Source organism: Ictidomys tridecemlineatus, chromosome 4 (assembly GCF_052094955.1).
Source record: "Ictidomys tridecemlineatus isolate mIctTri1 chromosome 4, mIctTri1.hap1, whole genome shotgun sequence".
NCBI lineage: Eukaryota > Metazoa > Chordata > Mammalia > Rodentia > Sciuridae > Ictidomys > Ictidomys tridecemlineatus.
Window position 1 is genome coordinate 157914252 of NC_135480.1, and position 22822 is coordinate 157937073.

General features: G+C 34.6%; 1 protein-coding gene and 1 non-coding gene across 4 annotated transcripts in view; both read left to right on the plus strand.

Annotated features, from left to right (window-relative positions):
- Positions 1-22822, plus strand: part of Ccdc171 (coiled-coil domain containing 171) — a 378035-nt gene that overhangs the window by 326366 nt on the left and 28847 nt on the right. The gene's annotated exons all lie outside the window — the stretch shown is intronic.
- Positions 4678-4751, plus strand: Trnav-cac (transfer RNA valine (anticodon CAC)). Its single transcript has one exon. It is a non-coding gene; the product is annotated as a tRNA-Val (tRNA).

Here is a 22822-nt window from a genome sequence, read left to right on the forward strand (position 1 = left end):
GACATGATCTCTGCTCTTACGGGTTCCTCTTCTAGCTGGGGAAACAGAGACATAAGGAATCACAAAAATAGGCATATAATAAGCCTATGGAGCTCAGAAGTGGAAGGGATTTGTTCTTCCTGACATTGTCAGAAGAAGGTACAGTGAAGATAAAATGTTTGTTGGAGGCTCTGCAGCAATTTGATACCAATTGTTAAGGGGGAAGAACAATAAAAATACTTGTTTTATTTCATTTTTAGCAATGAGTCTTATGGATAGTACATATATTTAGTGAATTAAATTATATAATAACTTTTGTATGGCAGGAAATTTTTTCTTATTTTAGTTCCACTGATTGTTAGAGCTATCCCACTCAACCAAACTGCTATGCCCAGTAGGATTCCAAAATTGCTTGCTATAGGTACTGCAAACCCCACCTTCATATATTTCCAATCTGTTCTTACATCATCTATTTTTCCCCGATTTTTACTTTAAAATCTGCTTTGATTCTGCTTTTGACCGCTTTGGTCTTGATGTCTTTCATCTCTCTAGTATTTATTTTAGTCACTTTGAAACTCTATTGACTAGCTCTGTCCTCTAACACCCATCACATGTGTCATCTCCTTCTCACAGGCCCCTCATATAAGGCTTGAGAATCAGGCAGGCCTCAATGCATATTCTGGCACTCTTGTTTATTAGCCATACAAATACTAAAGCATCACTTTTTATATTTGTAATATGTAGATGAAAATGTTTATATGATAGGGTTATTGAGAGGATGCAACAAAGATACTATGTCTGGCATGTAAGTAGCTGTTCAATATTGTTTTTCTTGCTTATATATAAAAAGATTTTTCTGATAGTTCCATATATATCCTACAACTAAGCTAAATGTATAGCTTTAAGAAATATATGTTAACATGAGGAAATCTTTACATATGCAAAAAGAATTCAATCCTTACCAGTGCTTTTAGCAGCAGCAGTACAGTATTAATGTTAATTGTCATTGTTTTCATTTTTTAATGAATAAACAAGTCAAGGACAGCTGGTATATACTTTTAACTATCTCATTATTATCTTATACATTCATTTCACTGGATTAAAAAAGTAAATATTCATTACTAACCCAAAACTTAATGTATTATGCTATCATACTTACTTATAAGGAAATTGATCATATTGTAGAAATGAATAATTATTTTAAAACATAATCCTTCTATAGGTTAATATTTTCTTCAGCAACATGCTTGAGTTCTCTCAGATTTCTCATCAGTTGTTCACTTGCCAGGCCTTTAACTTTTCTGGCAAGTTGGTATTTGACCCATTAGCTTAGGGCTGCTCGAGAGCTTTTATCTTGAGTTATAATAACCAGAAAGAGCTGCAAGTGAAGAGCTTTTGAGTCCCATACAGGCCAGTAGAGAACAGTACAACAGTCAGAACCAATTACTTGTGGGTGTTTGGAGGCCGGCACACCCACAGCTGTGGAGAAACATGATACTCCAATCTGTGAAACCAATGCCAAACCCAAATACTTTGCTGTGACTTATGATGCTGCAAACTACAGTACTGATTTGCCTCATTTCCACTATATATTTATACAGTATGTTTTTAATACTGTGGGACTTCACTTATGAAAAAATAATAAATTACAAGTCAGAGGAGCATTACAGCTGTATCTTTGTAGAAGAGATATATTTGCATCATTGTTCAGATTATGTCAGATTTGATAGTTGTCAAATAGTATTATGTTGTTAACGAGGATGAAAGGTTTTGATATTTTGATTAGATTAAGATAGAAAGAATTTTAAAGATTCTAAAATATTTTGTCATATTTGTTTACATTTTCTTGAGACAAGAAGGGTCATTTCTTAGTATTATATAGATAGAGGAACTGGCACAGATCTTTCTCCAGGTAAGTTGCTTTCATAAGCTTTCAAATACTTACAGTAGATTAATTATGTTTATTACTGATGTTTTTAGCCCTTCAAAAAATTTAAAAAACAAAAAACCAAACCAGTTGTTTAACTGTGACAACATGTGTTGAGAGAAGGCTGTGCAGTATAGTTCATTGGCATCCAGTATAAGTACTTGAGTCCCAGTTCCCTGCTTTTTAAGTGGAACCAAATAGGATTACTCTGATTCCTTGTCTGATACTTTCCCATGAGCCTGAAGTGTGACATAAGACAAATCTCTACCATCATGGCACTGCAACTATAAAGCAAAATATCACCATTATACAAGCAACCGAGTGCTGTTGAAGTGGAAGAGTGTTAAGAGAGCACATAATTGGGGTACCAAATTTGGTCTTGGGATGAAGAAATATCTACTTAAGGAATTTAAATCTTAGTTGAGAAAATGAAGGTTAAGTAAGAGTTGATAGAAGAAGAATGGCATGCTCAAGGAATGGAATGATGCCCTATATGACTTGAACCAAGTGAATTAGATGGAGAATTATGAGAGAAGACACAAGGAGGGTCAAATCAGTGTGGCCTGTAAGCTGTATCAAGTTTCACTTTTTGAAGAAACATTCTGACTGAGGTGTCTCTGACAACTGCATTACAAAACATCCATTCCCTTTACTTTCTTTGTTTTTCCTACTCCAAATTTCTGTATTTTTCTGTTTATCCTCCAAATGCACCCACATTTTGTGCCATGATGACACTCTTTTGAAATAACACTTATTTTCTAAGTAAGCTCATTAAATCTTGCCATATTTTTATTGTAAGCATAAGCTCTGGCTTTGGATACTAATAGAACTGATTAAAGAAAGCAAGAAATATTAAAATGTGGAAGAGCCCAGTCAACATGCAAATATTTTCCTTGGTCTTTGGCATATATTTCCAACCTTCTAAAAGTTTCTCATATTTCAGAAGCTCAACTCTTTTTGAATAGTATACAGAGGCCCAGAGATAATAATGCATATTCCTTTGTCCTCACAGCTTCTTTCTAGCCTTTTGTTTTATATGATGCTATTTAAGGGGATACCCTTTCATGATGAATGATATCTGAGTAGTGGGATTTGAAGGGCTTGATATTATAATTTTATATTTATGTAAACATACATTTTTATTATATAACATGCAAACATTATATTATGTATTAGCATATTGCATATCAGTTATATTGATAATATGCTAATATATTAATATTCTGTCACATATATTATTTTGTATATAAGTATACATATAATATATAAATATGTATTTATAGTATATTTACTACATAAACATATGTATTTTTATATAGTAAATATGCTCATTTATACAGTTCTGTTATTAGTGATGAAACATTACAAGGATGGATCAAGAAGTGCAAGAATGAGGGGCTGGGATTGTAGCTCAGCAGTAGAGAGCTGTGGTTGTAGCTCAGCAGTAGAGTGCTCGCTTAGCATGTGCGGGGCACTGGGTTCAATCCTCAGCACCACATAAAAATAAAATAAAAGTATTGTGTCCAACCACAACTAAAACAAAATGTTTATAAAAAGGAAGTGCAAGAATGAAAATTTCAACCTCTGATCAGTATAAATAATTGTTAATTAAGTTGCATAAAATATAGTTATTTGGCAACTTAATGTTTTGATTATTCCTACCTGTTGTTCAAGTGTGGTAGCAACCAAATATACTTCTGAGGATCTCTTCTAATATTTTTTTTTTTTTTTTACTAAATTGAATTCTTTGGGAGCTTCAATTGCTTGCTAGACAGCTATACTTTCTGCAAACATCTCAGATTTACTGCAGTCCCAAACTGAACATGTTATCCAACCCTTCCATGTCTTGTCTCTCCAAATTCTCCTTTAATGTCCGCCTTGTAGCTTTCACTGTTTTATTGCATTTTCCCTTTATGACCAGCAATTAATTGCTAAGTCTTATTGTATCTACCACTAGCTTTACTCAAAACATATTTCCCTTTACATTTTTCTCACAATGAAGTTTTTTGTCATTGACATTTAAATGTATTCTAACTCTATCTGGTATTTTAAACCATCTTCCAGTTGGCATAAATAAGGGCTCTTTTTGTTATTCTCTTTTACCACTGTATTTATCTGTCTGGGCACCATATAGTAGTCTGACTTATATGATCAGTTAATTGTATATGTGTTAATATATTAGTCTTAAGGTGATATCTTATTCATTTTTTATAACCCATTATAATCAACTGACTTTAACAAATGGTCGTTGATTTGAATTAATATTAGTAGGAAGAGCACTGCTTTCATGTTTGTTCAATATATACTTGTTATTGAACATATGCTCTGAAAAAACTATAATTCCAACCCCCAGTTTTTCCCATACAAAATATTCTCAAATTAATTCCCACCAAGCTGTTTCATATTCTCTAGTGAGCACTTAGTAAGAAAAAATAATTAATATATTATTAATATCTATAGTAAAAATTTAAGTGCATACTTTCACATAATATAAATTGGACATTTCTCTTTCTCACTACTCTTCCTGAAAAAAAAGGGAAAAACCTCAAAAATTGTGGCAAAGAAGAACATTCTTTTAGCATATCATTTAAATAATTTTAAACTTTACCAGATGTTTTGGGAACCCCTGCCTCTGTACATATATTCACATAAACATAAAATGAACAGCACATATTCTTACATGGTAAGTACTCAGTAAATATTTGTTAATGACAGTGATGCACAAATTAAAAGGAATTGTGCCTTGACCTTACAAAAACTAAGAGGGGACTGGGGATGTAGCTCAGTTGGTAGAGTGCTTGCCTCACATGCACAAGGCCCTGGGTTCAATCCCCAGTACCACACACACACACACACACACACACACACACACACACAAACCAACAAAACAAAACAAAAAACCAAACAACTAAGAGGGTATATGTAGGTTGTTTTCAGAAATAGATGTCTAATTTATATAGATCAGGAGAAAGTTTACATCTAAAAATGTATTTTCTTGGATATTTACCTCTTCACACCGTGTAAGTAATTAACAAAAAAAAATGGATCAAAAACCTGAATATAAGAATAAAAGCCATAAAATTCTTAACAAAAAACAATCAGTTAAATCTTATATTTGGTAATAGATTTTTGAATGTGATGAGACAAAAGAAAAAAATAGATAAATTGGAATTCTTCAAAGTTAAAATCTTTTGTATATGAAAAGATAGTATCAATACAGTGGAAAGACAATCCACAGAGTGAAAGAAAATATTTATAATCATATATCTAATGAAGGTACAATACACAGAATATGAAGAAATGATTAACAAGGTTAGGACAACCTAATTTTTAAAATAAGCAAAAGATTTGAATAGACACATTTCTAAAGAAAATATACAAATGTTCAGCAAATATATGCAAAGATATTTAACATCATTAGTCATTAGGGAAATGTAAATCATAACCACAATGAAAAAAAATCTTCACACAAACCAAGATTACCATGATAAAAGAAGAAAAGTAAAATACAAGTGTTGCAAGGATGCAAAACAGTTGGAAGCCTCATACATTGCTAATGGGGACTTAAAATGGTGCAGTCACAGTGGAAAATTGTTTGATGACTTGTTGGTAAGTTGAACTGGAAGTTAGTACATGATCTAGCAATTCCACTTCTAGGTATATATCCCAAAGGATTGAAAGCAGGTATTCAAACAGATCCTTGATAATGAACATTCACAGCATCATTATTCACAATGGCCAAAAAGTGGAAATAGCCCGAATGCCCATTCATTGATGAATGGGTTAAAAAAATGTGTTATTTCCAGACAATGGGATATTATTTAGCCATAAGGAGTAAGGAATTACTGATACATGTTGCAATATGGATATACTTTGAGAACACTATGTTAAGAGAAGCCAAATACAAGAGACCATACTTGTGTGATTCCACTTATATGAAATATGCAGAATAGTCAAATCCATAGCAATCCAAAGCAGGTTAGAGGTTAACACAGGCTGAGGTAAGAAGGCAAATTAGGGTAACTACTTAATGAGTCACAATGAAAAAGTTCTGGAACTAGATGATAGTAATGGTTGCTCAACATTTCAAGCATACTTTATGCCATAAAGTTGTATGCTTAAAGATTCTTTTTATATTCTAATTTGTTATATATGACAGAAGAATGCATTAAAACACATAGTACACATATAGAGTACAATTTTTCATATCTCAGGTTGTATATAAAGTCTATTCACACCATTCGTGTCTTCATACATGTACTTAGGGTAATGATGTTCATCTCATTCCACCATTTTTTTTTTACTCCATATCCCCTTTCTTCCTCTCCCAACCCTTTTCCCTATCTAGAGTTCATCTAATCCTCCCATGCTCCTCCTCCCAACCCCACTATGAATCAGCTTCTTTATATCAGAGAAAACATTCAGCATTTGTTTTTTTGGGATTGGCTAACTTCACTTAGCATTTCTTCTCCAACTCCATCCATTTACCTGCAAATTCCATGATTTTATTCTCTTTTATTACTGAGTAATTCTCCATTGTGTACATATACCACATTTTCTTTATCCATTCAGCTATTGAAGGGCATCTAAGTTGGTTCCACTATTTAGCTATTGTGAATTGTGCAGCAATAAACATTGATGTGGCTGTGTCCATGTAGTATGCTTTTTTTAAGTCCTTTGAGTATACCAAGGAGGGGGATAGCTGGGTCAAATGATGGTTCTATTTCCAGTTTTCCAAGAAATCTCCATACTGCTTTCCATATTGGCTGCACCAATTTGCAGCCCCACCAGCAGTGTATGAGTGTGCCTTTTCCCCCACATCCTCGCCAATACTTACTGTTGTTTATGTTCCTAACAGCTGCCATTCTGATTGGCGTGAGATGAAATCCTAGAGTAGTTTTGATTTACATTTCTCTAATTGCTAAAGATGTTGAACAGTTTTTCATATATTTGTTGATTGATTGTATATCATCTTCTGAGAAGTGTCTGTTCAGTTCCTTGACCCATTTATTGATTGGGCTACTTTTTTTGGGGGGGGGGTGTTTAGCTTTTTGAGTTCTTTATATACCCTAGAGATTAGTGCTATATCTGATGTGTGAGTGGTAAAAATTTGCTCCCAAGCTGTAAGCTGTCTATTCACCTCACTGATTGTTTCTTTTGCTGAGAAGAAGCTTTTTAGTTTGAATCCATCCCAATTTATTGATTGTTGATTTTAACTTTTGTGCTATAAGAGTCTTATTAAGGAAGTTGGGGCTTAATCCAACATGATAGAGATTTGGGCCTACTTTTTCTTCTAATAGGTGCTGTGTCTCTGGCTAGACCTAATTCCTAGGTCTTTGAGCCACTTTGAGTTGAGTTTTGTACATAGTGTGAGAGATAGGGGTTTACTTTCATTTTGTTGCATATAGATTTCCAGTTTTCCCAGCACCATTTGTTGAAGAGGATTTCTTTTTTCCAATGCATGTTTTTGGTGCCTTTGTCTAATATAAGATAGTTGTAATTTTGTGGGTTAGTCTGTGTGTCCTCTATTCTGTACCATTGGTCTATAAGTCTATTTTGGTGCCAATACCATGCTTTTTAAATTACTGTTACTCTGTACTATAGTTTAAAGTCTGGGTAGTGATGCCACCTGCTTCACTCTTCTTGCTAAGGATTTGCTTTAGCTATTCTGGGTCTCTTATTTTTCCAGATGAATTTCATGACTGCCTTTTCTTTTTCTATGAGGAATCTCTTTGGAAATTTGAATGGAATTTCATTAAATCTGTAAAGTGCTTTTGGTAGTATAATCATTTTGACAATATTAATTCTGCCTATTAAAGAACAAGGGAGATGTTTCCATCTTCTAAGGATTCTAGAATTTCTTTCTTCAGCATTCTGTAGTTTTCATTGTAGAGGTCTTTTACTTCTTTCATTCGGTTTGTTCCCAAGTATTTTATTTTATTATTTTTTTTCCAAGTATTTTTTTGAGGCTATTGTAAATGGGGTGGTTTTCCTCATTTCCCTTTCAGAGAATTTGTCACTGATATACAGAAATTCCTTTAATTTATGAGTGTTGATTTTGTATTGTGCTACCTTGCTGAATTAATTTACTAGTTATCAAAGTTTTCTGGTCGAATTTTGGGGGTCTTTTAGATATAGAATTATATCGTTGGCAAGTAGTGTTAATTTGAGTTCTTCTTTTCATTTATATTCCTTTAATTTCTTTCTAATTGCTCTGGCAGTGTTTCAAGAACTATGTTAAATAGAAGTAGAGAAAGAGGGCATCCCTGTCCTGTTAAAGTTTTTAGAGGGAATGCTTTCAATTTTTCTCCATTTAGAATGGTGTTGGCCTAGGGCTTAGCATAGATAGCTTTTATGATGTTGAGATATGTTCCTATTATTTCTAGTTTTTCTGGTTTTTGAACATGTATGGGTGCTATATTTTGTTGAATGCTGTTTCTGCATCTATTGAGATGATCATATGATTCTTATCTTTAAGTCTATCGATGTGATGAATTACATTTATTGATTTCCATATGTTGAACCAACCTTGCATCCCTGGTATGAACCCCACTTGATCGTGGTGCATAATTTTTTTTTGATATGTTTTTGTGTTTGATTTGCAAGAATTTTATTGAGAATTCTTGCATCTATATTCATTAACTATATTGGTCTGAAGTTTACTTTCTTTGATGTGTCTTTGCCTGGTTTTGGAATCATGGTTATATTGGCCTCATAGAATGGTTTGGAAGTGATCTCTCTTTTCTATTTCTTAAAATAATTTGTAGAGTATAGGTATTAGTTCTTCTCTAAAGGTCTTATAGAACTCAGCTGTGTATCCATCTGGTCCTGGGCTTTTCTTGGTTGGTAGGCTTCCGATAGCATCATTTATTTCTTTGCTTGAACTTGGTCTGTTTAAATTGTGTATATCATCCTGGTTCAGTTTGGGCAACTCATATGCCTCTAGAAATTTGTTGATGCTTTCAATATTTTCTATTTTATTAGAATACAAGTTTTCAAAATGATTTCCAAGTATCTTCTGTATTTCTGTAGTGTCTGATGTGATATTTTCTTTTTCATCACGAATATTAGTGCTTTTTAGTTTTCTGTCTCCCTCTCTTTGTTAGCATGTCTAAGAGTTTGTCAAATTTATTTATTTTTTAGAAGAACTGACTTTTTGTTTTGTCATTTTTTAATTGTTTCTTTTGTTCCAATTTCATTGATTTCAGCTCTGATTTTAATTATTTTATGTCTTCTACTGCTTTTGGTGTTGATTTGTTCTTCTTTTTCTAGGGCTTTGAGATGTAGTGTGAGGTCATTTGTTTGTTGGCCTTTTCTTCTTTTAAGGAATGAACTCCATGCAATGTACTTTCCTCTTAGTATTGCCTAGTGTCCTAGAGATTTCAGTATGTTGTATCAGTGTTCTCATTTACCTCTAAGATTTTTTTGCCATTATACATGAGCTCTTTTATTATTATTTTTTGCATTACAATTCTTAATACACTTTTATACTACAATTTATCATATCTCTGTTTGTATATAAGGTATGTTGACACCAAATTCACATTTTCATACATATATTTTGTATAATGATGAGGATCTCCTTCCACCAACCCCTTCTCCCTACCTTTTCCTCCCACCCCTGTGCCCTATCTAGAGGTAATCTTCCTCCCATGCTCTCCCTCCCTACCCCATTTTGAGTCACCCCCCTTATATCAGAGAAGACATTCGGCATTTGATTTTTGAGGATTGGCTAATCATTAATATATATGCCCCAAACAATGGTGCAGCTATGTTCATCAAACAAACTCTTCTCAAGTTCAAGAGTCAAATAGACTACAACACAATAATCATGGGTGATTTTAATATACTTCTTTCACCACTGGATAGATCTTCCAAACAAAAGTTGAATAAAGAAACCATAGAGCTCAATAATACAATTAATAACTTAGATTTAATTGATATATACAGAATATACCACCCAACATCAAGCGAATACACTTTTTTTCTCAGCAGCACATGGATCCTTCTCAAAAATAGACCATATATTATGCCACAGGGCGACTCTTAGCAAATACAAAGGAGTAGAGATACTACCATGCATTTTATCCGATCATAATGGAATGAAATTGGAAATCAATGATAAAATAAGGAAGAAAAATTCTTACATCACATGGAGAATGAACAATATGCTACTGAATGAACATTGGGTTACAGAAGACATCAAGGAAGAAATTAAAAAATTCTTAGAGGTAAATGAAAACACAGACACAACATATCAAAATCTCTGGGACACTATGAAAGCAGTACTAAGAGGAAAATTCATTGCATGGAGTTTATTTCTTAAAAGAAGAAAAAGCCAACAAATAAATGACCTCACACTACATCTCAAAGCCCTAGAAAAAGAAGAACAAATCAGCAGCAAATGCAGTAGAAGGCATTAAATAATTAAAATCTGAGCTGAAATCAATGAAAAAGAAATAAAAGAAACAATTGAAAAAACTGACAAAACTAAAAGTTGGTTCTTTGAAAAAATAAATAGATTGACAGACCTTTAGCCATGCTAATGAAGAGAAAAAGAGAGAGAACCCAAATTACTAACATACAGGATGAAAAAGGCAATATCACAACAGACACTACAGAAATACAGAAGATAATTAGAAATTATTTTGAAACCTTATACTCTAACAAAATAGAAGATAGTGAAGGCATCGATAAATTCAAGTCATATGATCTGTCCAGATTGAGTCAGGATGATATACACAACTTAAACAGACCAATATCAAGTGAGAAAATAGAAGAGGCTATCAAAAGATTGCCAACCAAGAAAAGTCCAGGACCGGATGGATATACAGCTGAGTTTTACAAGACCTTTAAAAAGAATTAACACCAATACTCTTCAATCTATTCCAGGAAATAGAAAAAGAGGGAGTACTTCCAAACTCATTTTACGAGGCCAATATCACCCTGATTCCAAAGCCAGACAAAGATACCTCAAAGAAAGAAAACTTCAGATCAATATCTCTAATGAATATAGATGCAAAAATCCTCAGTAAAATTCTGGCAAATCAGATACAAAAACATATCAAAAAGATCGTGCACCATGATCAAGTGGGATTCATCCCTGGGATACATGGTTGGCTCAACATACGGAAATCAATAAACATAATTCATCACATCAATAGACTTAAAGATAAGAACCATATGATCATCTCAATAGATGCAGAAACAGCATTTGACAAAATACAGCATGTATTTATGTTTTTATGTTCAAAACACTAGAAAAACTAGGGATAACAGGAACTTACCTCAACATTGTAAAAACTATCTACACTAAGCCTCAGGCCAGCATCATTCTAAATGGAGAAAAACTGAAGGCATTCCCTCTAAATCTGGAACAAGACAGGGATGCCCTATCTCATCACTTCTATTCAACATAGTTCTTGAAACATTGGCCAGAGCAATTAGACAGATGAAAGAGATTAAAGTAATATCTATAGGAAAAGAAGAATTTAAACTAGCACTATTTGCTGATGATATGATTCTATACCTAGAAGACCCCTTCCCCCCCAAAAAAAACTCTACCAAGAAACTTCTAGAACTAATAAATGAATTCAGCAAAGTGGCAGGATATAAAATCAACACCCATAAATCAAAGGCATTTCTGTATATCAGTGACAAATCCTCTGAAATGGAAATAAGGAAAACTACCCCATTCACAATATCCTAAAAAAAAAAAAAAAAAAAGAAAATACTCGGGAATCAACTTAACAAAAGAAGTGAAAGATCTTTACAATGAAAACTTTAGAACCCTAAAGAGAGAAATAGAAGAAGACCTTAGAAGATAGAAAGAATTAATATTATTAAAATGCCCATACTACCAAAAGCACTATACAGGTGCAATGCAATTCTGATCAAAATCCCAATGGCATTCCTCATAGAAATAGAAAAAGTAATCATGAAATTCATCTGGAAAAATAAGAGACCCAGAATAGCTAAAGCAGTTCTAAGCAGGAAGAGTGAAACAGGTGGTATCGCTATACCAGACCTTAAACTGTACTACAGAGAAATAGTAACAAAAACAGCATGGTACTGGCACCAAAACAAGCTAGTAGACCAATGCTACAGAATAGAGGACACAGAGACTAACCCACAAAATTATAACTATCTGATATTAGACAAAGGTGCCAAAAGCATACATTGGAGAAAGGATAGCATCCTCAACAAATGGTGCTGGGAAAACTGGAAATCCATATGCATCAAAATGAAATTGAATCTCTATCTCTCACCATGCACAAAAGTTAATTCAAAATGGATCAAGGATCTAGGGATTAAACCAGAGACTCTGCGTCTAATAGAAGAAAAAATAGGCCCTAATCTCTATCATGTGGGGCTAGGCCCCAACTTCCTTAATAAGATGCCTATAGCACATGAATTAAAACCAAGAATCAACAAATGGGGTGGATTCAAACTAAAATTTTTTTTCTCAGCAAAAGAAATAATATGTGAGGTGAATAGGGAGCCTACATCCTGGGAGCAAAGTTTTACCCCTCACACATCAGATAGAGCTCTAATCTCTAGGGTATATAAAGAGCTCAACAAGCTAAGCACCAAAAAACCCAAATAATCCAATCAATAAATGGGCCAAGGACCTGAACAGACACTTCTCAGAAGAGACTATACAATCAATCAACAAATATACAAAAAATGCTCATCATCTTTAGCAATCAGAGAAATGAAAATTAAAACTACTTTAAGATACCATCTCACTCCAATAAGAATGGCAGCTATTATGAAGACAAACAACAACAAGTGCTGGCGAGGATGCGGGGTGGGGAGGTACACTCATACACTGCTGGTGGGATTGCAAATTGGTGCAGCCAATTTGGAAAGCAGTATGGAGATTCCTTGGAAAGCTGGGAATGGAACCACCATTTGACCCAGCTATTTATCTTCTCGGACTATACTCAAAGGACGTAAAAACAGCATACTACAGGCACACAGCCACATCAATGTTTATAGCAGCACAATTCACAATAGCTAAACTGTGGAGCCAACCTAGATGTTCTTCAGTGGGTGAATGGATAAAAAAAATGTGGCATTTATACACAATGGAAAATTACTCAGCACTAAAAAAGAATAAGATCATGTCATTTACTTCTAAGAATTTTTTAATCTCCTCTTTGATATCTTTTGCAACCCATTGTTCATTCAATAGCATATTATTTAGCCCTCTAGGTGTTAGAATAATTTTTATTTTTTATTTTATCATTGATTTTTAACTTCATTCCATTGTGCTCTGATAGAATGCACAGTAGTATTCTACTTTTTTGTATTTGTTAAGAGTTGCTTTTTGGCATAATATATGGTCTATTTTAGAGAAGAATCCATGTGCTGCTGAGAAGAAAATGTACTTGCTTGTTGGAGGATGAAATATTCTATGTATGTCAGTTAAGTCTAAGTTATTGATTGTATCATTGAGTTCTGTAGTTTTTTTGTTTAGCTTTTGTTTGGAAGATCTATCCAGTGGTGAAAGATGTGTGTTAAAGTCACCCAAAATTATTGTGTTGTGGTCAATTTGACTCTTGTACTTGAGAAGAGTTCATTTGATGAATGTAAATGTTCCATTGTTTGGGACATATATATTTTTAACTGTAATGTCTTGTTGGTGTAAGCTTCCCTTAAGCAGTGTGAAATGTCCTTCTTTGTCCCTTTTGATTAACTTTAGCTTAAAGTCTACTTTATTTGATGGGCTGGGGTTGGCTTAGTGGTAGAGTGCTCGCCTAGCACGTGCAAAATTGTGTGTTTGATCCTCAGCACTATATAAAAATAAAATAAGGTATTGTGTCCAACTACAACTAAAAAATAAAAAACCCCTCTACTTTATTTGATATGAGGATGGAAACCCCTGCCTGCTACTGCAGTCCATGTGAGAATGGTATGATTTTTCTCAACCTTTCACCTTCAGTCTGTGTATGTCTTTTCCTATGAGATGAGTCTCTTGGAGGCAGCATATTGTTGGGTCTTTCTTTGATCCAATCAGCTAGCCTATGTCTTTTGATTGGTGAGTTTAGGCCATTAACATTCAGGGTTATTATTGAGACACGATTTGTATTCCCAACCATTTTTGCTTATTTTTGTTATTTAACTTGACTTGATTTTTCCTTTGATTAGCTTTTCCTTTATGTAATATCTCCCTGTATGGATTTTCCTTGTTGTTTTTCATTTCCTCTTCATAGAATATTTTGCCAAGGATGTTCTATAGTGCAGGTTTTCTTTTTTTCTTCTTTTTTAAAAATTTTTTCTAGTGCAGGTTTTCTACTTGTAAATTCTTTTTAACTTTTATTTATCATGGAAGGTTTTTATGTCATCATCAAATCTAAAGCTTAATTTTGCTGGATACAAAATTCTTGGTTGGCATTCATTTTCTTTCAGAGCTTGATATATTTAGTTCCAGGATCTTCTAGCTTTCAGGGTCTGGGTTGAAAAATCTGCACATAATCTAATTGGTTTCCCCCTGTATGTAATCTGATTTCTTTCTCTCATGGCTTTTAATATTCTCTCCTTATTCTGTATGCTAGGCATTTTCATTATAATATGTCTTGGTATGTATCTGTTGTGATTTTGTACATTTTGTGTCCTGTAAGTCTCTTGAATTTAGTTTTCCAATTCATTCTTCATGTTTGGAAAATTTTCTGATATTATTTCATTGAATAGATTATTCATTCCTTTGGTTTGGAACTCTTTGCCTTCCTCTATCCCAATAACTCTTAAATTTGGCCTTTTTATGCTATCCCATATTTCTTGAATGTTCAGCTCATGGTTTCTTACCATTTTCGCTGTGTGGTCTACATTCTTTTCAAGATTATATATTTTGTCTTAATTGTCTGAATTCCTGTCTTCCAAGTGGTCTAACCTGTTGGTGATGCTTTCAGTTGAGCTTGTAATTTGGTTTATTATTTCTTTTATTTCAAGGATTTCTGTTTGGTTTTTCTTTAGAGCCTCTATCTCCCTATTGAAGTAATCTTTTGCTTCCTGTATTTGCTTATGTAGCTCCTTGTAGGAATGATCTTTTGCTGCCTATATTTTCTCTCTTATAATACTTTAATTCACAGAACATTTTAATTATGTACATGCTGAACTAGTTCTCTGTCATTTCTTCTACTGTGGTGGCCATGGATTCTAACAATGTGGTATCTTGATTTGTCTGGGGCACTTTCTTCCCTTGTCTTTTCATATTGCTTGTGTGCCTTCTCTTCTAGCTCTGTGAATCCAGGACATTAGTGTTTTTACCCTATAGGCAAATAGTGCCCCTGTAGGGTTCTAATACCTCACCTTTGAGGGTAAGGACAATGTTAACAGATCCAAATATAAACAAAATACCACCTAAAACAAATAATTTTTATTAAGACATTTACAGTTTTGTCACAATGTACAGAAATGGTGAATTGGATTATCATCTACATTATAATCAGTAGCTTTGTAAAAGGGTTTACAGTTTCTGATGATGGACATAGAACCTGCAGTGAGGTGTAGGAAGATATGCGAGGAGGTATGAGATGAGGATAAGAGTTATTATATCTTAGGAAGTGTGAAAGAAATCTAAAGAAGAAGCTTAGTAACAGGAGAATAGAGAATAGACAAATAAGAGGGAAGACAGTAGAATACATTAGACAAGCTCACATATATATTAAGAAAATTAAAAGTATTAAAATAATAAGAATTGGAGATAAACAACAAAATAAGAATATACAACACAACTATAATATACTATTCAGTCATCTCAGTCCTCAATATCCTAATTCATGCATAGTTCTTGGTTTCACATATGTTGGGGATGTGAGGGTGGAAGAATAAAGAGGGAAAAGAAAGAAAAAAATCTCAAAGAAGAAACAAGGATTGTTTTGGTTGGAGATCAGTATTTTTCCTGCTTCCCTTCTCATCAATAGGCAGGGTTGTGTGTTCTTAGCTGGTATCACTGCTTTCAGGATGGTGGGGGTTACCAGGGTGTGAGGGTTGGTCTTGGGTGCAGGGCACTTGGAAGTGGGGTATGGCACAGACTGCACCTCACGGATCTCCTTTGGGGTGTGCTCCTGTGATGTGGGTACTGGGTCTTATCTCCTCATTTAGCCTGTAGGCCTCACAGTTCCTGCCCTCTAAATTAGTCTCTAAATTTTATCTCCCTCACCCTCTCCCTTTCTACTTTCTAATCAGGAACCTTTCTCTCCGGGGGTGTTGTGTGTTGCACTCTGGTGGCTGCGCACCTGTCATACAGGGGCAGTTGAATTGGGCAGTCACTCTGCCGAGTAACAGCTGCTTGGGATTTAGAAGGAATTAGAAAACTATGGGTACCTGGCTGTATGGTGTACCAAACTGGTAGTTGCCCCAACTAAAGATGGTGATAGCTATTTGCAGATGACATGATTCTATACTTAGAAGACCCAAAAGGGTCTACAAAGAAACTACTAGAACTAATAAATGAATTCAGCAAAGTGGCAGGATATAAAATCAACACGCATAAATCAAAGGCATTTCTGTATATCAGTGACAAAACTTCTGAAACGGAAATGAGGAAAAACACTCCATTCACAATATCCTCCAAAAAAATAAAATACTTGGGAATCAACCTAACAAAAGAGGTGAAAGATTTATACAATGAAAACTACAGAACCCTAAAAAGAGAAGTAGAAGAAGATCTTAGAAGATGGAAAAATATACCCTGTTCATGGATAGGCAGAACTAACATTATCAAAATGGCGATACTACCAAAAGTTCTCTATAGGTTTAATGCAATGCCAATCAAAATCCCAATGGCATTTCTTGTAGAAATAGATAAAGCAATCATGAAATTCATATGGAAAAATAAAAGACCCAGAATAGCAAAAGCAATTTTAAGCAGAAAGTGTGAATCAGGCGGTGTAGCAATACCAGATTTCAAACTATATTACAGAGCAATAGTGACAAAAACAGCATGGTACTGGTACCAAAACAGGCGAGTGGACCAATGGTATAGAATAGAGGACACAGAGACTAATCCACAAAGTTACAACTATCTTATATTTGATAAAGGGGCTAAAAGCATGCAATGGAGGAAGGATAGCATCTTCAACAAATGGTGTTGGGAAAACTGGAAATCCATATGCAAAAAAATGAAACTGAATCCCTTCCTCTCGCCATGCACAAAAGTTAACTCTAAATGGATCAAGGAGCTTGATATCAAATCAGAGACTCTGCGTCTGATAGAAGAAAAAGTTGGCTCCAATCTACATATTGTGGGGTCGGGCTCCAAATTCCTTAATAGGACACCCATAGCACAAGAGTTAATAACAAGAATCAACAAATGGGATTTACTTAAACTAAAAAGTTTTTTCTCAGCAAGAGAAACAATAAGAGAGGTAAATAGGGAGCCTACATCCTGGGAACAAATTTTTACTCCTCACACTTCAGATAGAGCCCTAATATCCAGAGTATACAAAGAACTCAAAAAATTAGACAATAAGATAACAAATAACCCAATCAACAAATGGGCCAAGGATCTGAACAGACACTTCTCAGAGGAGGACATACAATCAATCAACAAGTACATGAAAAAATGCTCACCATCTCTAGCAGTCAGAGAAATGCAAATCAAAACTACCCTAAGATACCATCTCACTCCAGTAAGATTGGCAGCCACTATGAAGTCAAACAACAACAAGTGCTGGCGAGGATGTGGAGAAAAGGGTACTCTTGTACATTGCTGGTGGGACTGCAAATTGGTGCGGCCAATTTGGAAAGCAGTTTGGAGATTCCTGGGAAAGCTGGGAATGGAACCACCATTTGACCCTGCTATTGCCGTTCTCGGACTATTCCCTGAAGACCTTAAAAGAGCATGCTACAGGGATGCTGCCATATCGATGTTCATAGCAGCACAATTCACAATAGCTAGACTGTGGAACCAACCCAGATGCCCTTCAATAGATGAATGGATAAAAAAAATGTGGCATCTATACACAATGGAGTACTATGCAGCAATAAAAAATGACAAAATCATAGAATTTGCAGGGAAATGGATGGCACTAGAGCAGATTATGCTTAGTGAAGCTAGTCAATCCCTAAAAAACAAATACCAAATGTCTTCTTTGATATAATGAGAGCAACTATGAACAGAGCAAGGAGGAAGAGCAGGAAGAAAAGACTAACATTTAACAGAATCATGAGATGGGAGGGAAAGGGAGAGAAAAGGGAAATTGCATGGAAATGAAGGGAGACCCTCATTGCTATACAAAATTACATATAAGAGGTTGTGAGGGGAATGGGAAAATAAACAAGGAGAGTAATGAATTACAGTAGATGGGGTAGAGAGAGAAGATGGGAGGGGAGGGGAGGAGGGATAGTAGGGGATAGGAAAGATAGCAGAATACAACAATTACTAATTGGGCATTATGTAAAATTGTGGATGTGTAACCGACGTGATTCTGCAATCTGCATTTGGGGTAAAATTGGGAGTTCATAACCCACTTCAATCTAATGTATGAAATATGATATGTCAAGAGCTTTGTAATGTTGTGAACAACCAATAAAAAAATAAAAAATTAAAAAAAATAAAAAATAAAATTTTGTTTTAAAAAAAAAAAAAGATGGTGATGGAAGTGACCCAAGATGGAGGCTGCTGCTTTCAATGATGGGGTTGCATGGGGGTAGCCAGGCAGTGGCATTGTGCAGCCTGTTCAGAGATGAGTTCTGTGGTGTGTAGTGTTGAGGCTGTCAGCTTTCTTCTGAGCCTGTGATGTTCCCAGGTATAAGCAGGCTACTGTGGGTAGGGGACTATGGCAGTAGCTGCTGAGTCCCAAGATGGAGATGACCTGGGGAACCCCATGTTAGTAGATGGGAGTGGTGGCTGGAGTTCCTGTGTGTGGGTAGTGGCTGAGTATCCTTCCTGGGAGTGCGTCTGGGAATTCTGTGCCAGTGCTGATGCCAGTGGTCCTGTTAAAGCACCCAGGAGACCTGCGTGGGCGAGTAGTTGGGAGTCCTTTTCTAACACTGAGGACTAGGGCCCTAAGTGGCATGGTGGCCCCAATTCCTGCGCGGGATCATCTGTGGAGGGGTCCTCTAACACTCTCAGAAAAGCAGTATTCCCACTAGTTGAGACCCGGGTCATGGAGTGACACAGAATGCTGCCTCCCTCTGTCTCACCATCTTGGATTCTCTTAAAATTCTTAAGAAGGTAAATTATCATGTTTGGGTTTTACCACATTAAAAATTATTTAACTGAGATCTTGGGTGGAATGTGTTTACTCCTTATATAGAATGAAATTATATTACACTGGAAAGTATAGTGCATGACAGCCAGAGGAAACTTGAGTTCTAGAACAGACTTTCCTATTGACCCACCTCTAAGCTTTGGGAAGTAAATCACACAATCTTCCTGGGTCTTGGTTTTCCTGGATATAAAATGAAGGGTTTTGACTATGTAAAATCTAACTTCCTGTACAGCTTTAAAATTTTTTAAATGAGTTGCAAACACTAGATTATAGGTTTTGTCTTGTTCCTGTTTCTGTTTATAACAATGAATGTGTTTCTAAATTTGGTTATATTCAATGCCAATAATCCATTCACAAATGTATACCAGTTATATGAATCTCACAGTATAACTTGTAACTAAGTATTCAAAAAGTCCCCAAAGTAACCTGAAAATGTATTAGTGTATTTGTAAGGAGTATTTCCTTTTTTTTATTCATAGTTTTTTGATATTTAATATCTTAGGAATGTGAACTTTTAACTCATCAAACTATTGTAACATATTTGAAAATTATAGTAATTTGATTAAAATGTTGCCTATAAGGCAAAAGGTTTAGTTGATAGAATCCATATGTAATTAAAATGCAGAACTAAATGTAATCAGACTCCAGTGACTAGTGCCTTCATATTGATAGTTTTACAATGGCCTATGGGGTTGAAAGTTGAAATGTTACAGAATATAAGAGCACTACAGAAAACAACTTAAGCTGGCAATTTTGTTGTTTTAACACAGCTACTTGATGAGAGGTAACTATCACATCCTGGATTCTTATCATTTAAGAATATCTTCTACTGGCAGGTGGTAGAAGCACATGACTGGTGGAAGACTACTCTCTGCAGCAGTGTTGTATAAATAGACCAAGATGAGGATTGCTGCTATGAGCCAAGCCTTAGGCTTCTTTTTTAATAACAGAGTTGCTTAATTTGGGTGAATTCGCTTGAATAATATGAAAGTTATAGACACAACACTATGCACCAAGCCACAAAAAAGTTAAAAATTTTTCCTGAACTTAAAAAAAATTATTTTCTCTGGACAGTTTTAAGAGTCGACATCCTGTGTTAGAGTTCTCTAATCATCACCAGTACAATTTACAATCAGAACACACAGAGAGCCAGTTCAGACCAGCTCATCTGTTGATCTTGGCAGAGACCCTTCATCTCACAGTGTGCAGCTGCCACTTGAGAGTTGGGGGACTCAGCAGAGAGCCAGAGGAGGGTGGGATGCAAGGCAGTCAAGGCATGAACCTATAGGCCTGCTTCATTTCAACAGTTGTATGTTGCTTAAAAAAAAAATGTCTTTTTTATTTTACTACCTCCCCATTCCCCTTAACCTAAAATTAAATGAGGACCTCTCACAAGCCACTGCGCTCCAGGCATAAGAAATTGTAATGTCTGGCTTCCAGAAACTGTCCCGTCAAAATGTGCTTCTGATTAGGTGGCTTAATTACAGCTGTGAAAACAATGTTGATTTAGGCCTCAAGATTCCAGGGCATGTCAGCCGTTATTAGCTAACCTTGGACTGAATCCACCATTTTAAAACTCTGTACCACCAAAGTCACCCTTTTTGACAACTTTTTATTTAGGCAGAAAAGTTGCCAGAGGCAATACATTTTATGCAAAATATTGTTCAATGCACAATTTCAGTTGTATCCCATTAGTGGTCAATAGCTAACTTTGTACTCTATCAAGAACAAGGAATTTATTTGTAAAAACAGTAAGTTTTGAATAGTATTTTTAAAGGGTTGACTGACATAAGAATTAATTTTAATTCCTTTAATTCAGTTTTATTTTAAATCCAGCATGTTGGTTTAACCACCCAATTTTATTACACCTAAATTTTCCTGACAGTTTCATTTGCTGTTAGGAAATAAAATGGCAATTTTTTTTCAACATGGGAAATAATGGCTAGTTTAAAAATGTTATATTTGAAACTTCCCTTGCCTCAAGCTAGTTCAGATACAACCTGTTTACTTTTGGAAGGAAATGAACTTCATTAATAGTTTTTAATATTTTAATATAACATGCATATTTTTTTCATGGTGAGAAAGCTTATTGGACTCATGTACCTTCACCTGTATAGGAAGTAAAAAATGTAATAATTAGATGGTTCTAATACTTTGGACTTTTCAATATAATTGTCATTGATGTCATAAATGTTAAAACTATACATTTTAAGTACTTCCAGTTCCATTGCATTTGAGATGTTTAAAATTCCCCTTGTATGCTGTGAATGATTTTTAATTTATCAACAATTTTAAAAGTGGATATTAAAAAGAAAGCAATACTCAAAAAGCATGGTGAATTGAACAACAAATATAAAGTGTCCTAATTCTCATAATAATGTTGGAAGAAACTTTTGCTTGAAAATTCGAATTTATGCCAAAGGAATACCCAAGAGAGAATTAAGTGATTTCTTTAAAATGAAATCTCCCACACCCAAGACATTAAATTCAGTGATGTGGGTGGTCAAGGCACATCTTTTTTTTACTGGTCAGATTCATGGAATAATTATCTGACTAACTCTGAATTGCGTATGGACAAGGAAGATTTTGTGCAAGTTGAATTAAGAGTTAATACATAGGCAATTAATTGTGAGGAATGGATGTATGAATAGCTGGGTCAGTGATACAGTTTGTATGTCCTGAAAGAAAATGCTGCTGATTAAAAGTAAAGTTTAAATTAGCAACCTTAAAAATAATATCAGTAACATCTAATTGTAAAGAAACACTTCACAACTATATTTAGTCCCTCTATTATTTAATTAATTCTTCATATTAATCTTGGAAAATTTTTTTCCATATTCTGATGAAACAACTCAGTCCTTAAGAAGATGTGTAATTTACCTAAGAACATGGAGTCTAGCTTGGAATCCCTCTGTGTGTTTGTGTAGAACTTGTGCTCTAAACTAAAGAAAGAGATATTTTTGGGAAAAGGGATTCCAAGTTTTGAGATAGTGGGGAGACAAAGAATGACCAAGTTTACATTGAATATGCCTTTAGGCCATTAAAAGATAAGAATATTTATCTTGAATAAAGCTTTATGATTTTTCTGCTAAAAATACCTAGTATTTTTTTTCTTTCAATAAAAAATGACTGTATTGAGACAGACAAATTCACTAGGTCTAAAGTTAAGTTCTCTTTTCTAGAACAAAATGACATTTCTCTTTCTTTTTGAAGTTGCTTTTTGCACAAAGAATTAAAAGTGTACATCCTTCCACTTTAGGCTAGTTTGAAGTTTGGATATATTGTATTTGTTCTTAAGATTCTGTGTTAGATGAGAAATTGGGAAGAAATAACTGTCTTCATTTCCCAGAACTTTGGCTTAGGGCATACTTGTATAAAATCTGAATTCAGCTTATTCTTTTGGATATCCTTTTGTTCTCAAATGTTTCCCTGACATCAGTTGGAAAGATACTCTTCCAGAATGTCAGGGGCTCATGAAGGTTACAGGACTTTCTCTGTCTCTACCATTTTATTTCTGATTAGTCCTAACTGAAAATAACGAGTTTGGTTGGAAAATGTGCCTTATAGATTGTATACAGTATAGATTATATGTTATGTTTTTCCATTATAAAATGGTTGTTTTGATAGATATTTTTGTCAATTTCTCCTGAAGTTCTGACTTAATTTTAAAAGATATTTCATTGAATAACATATT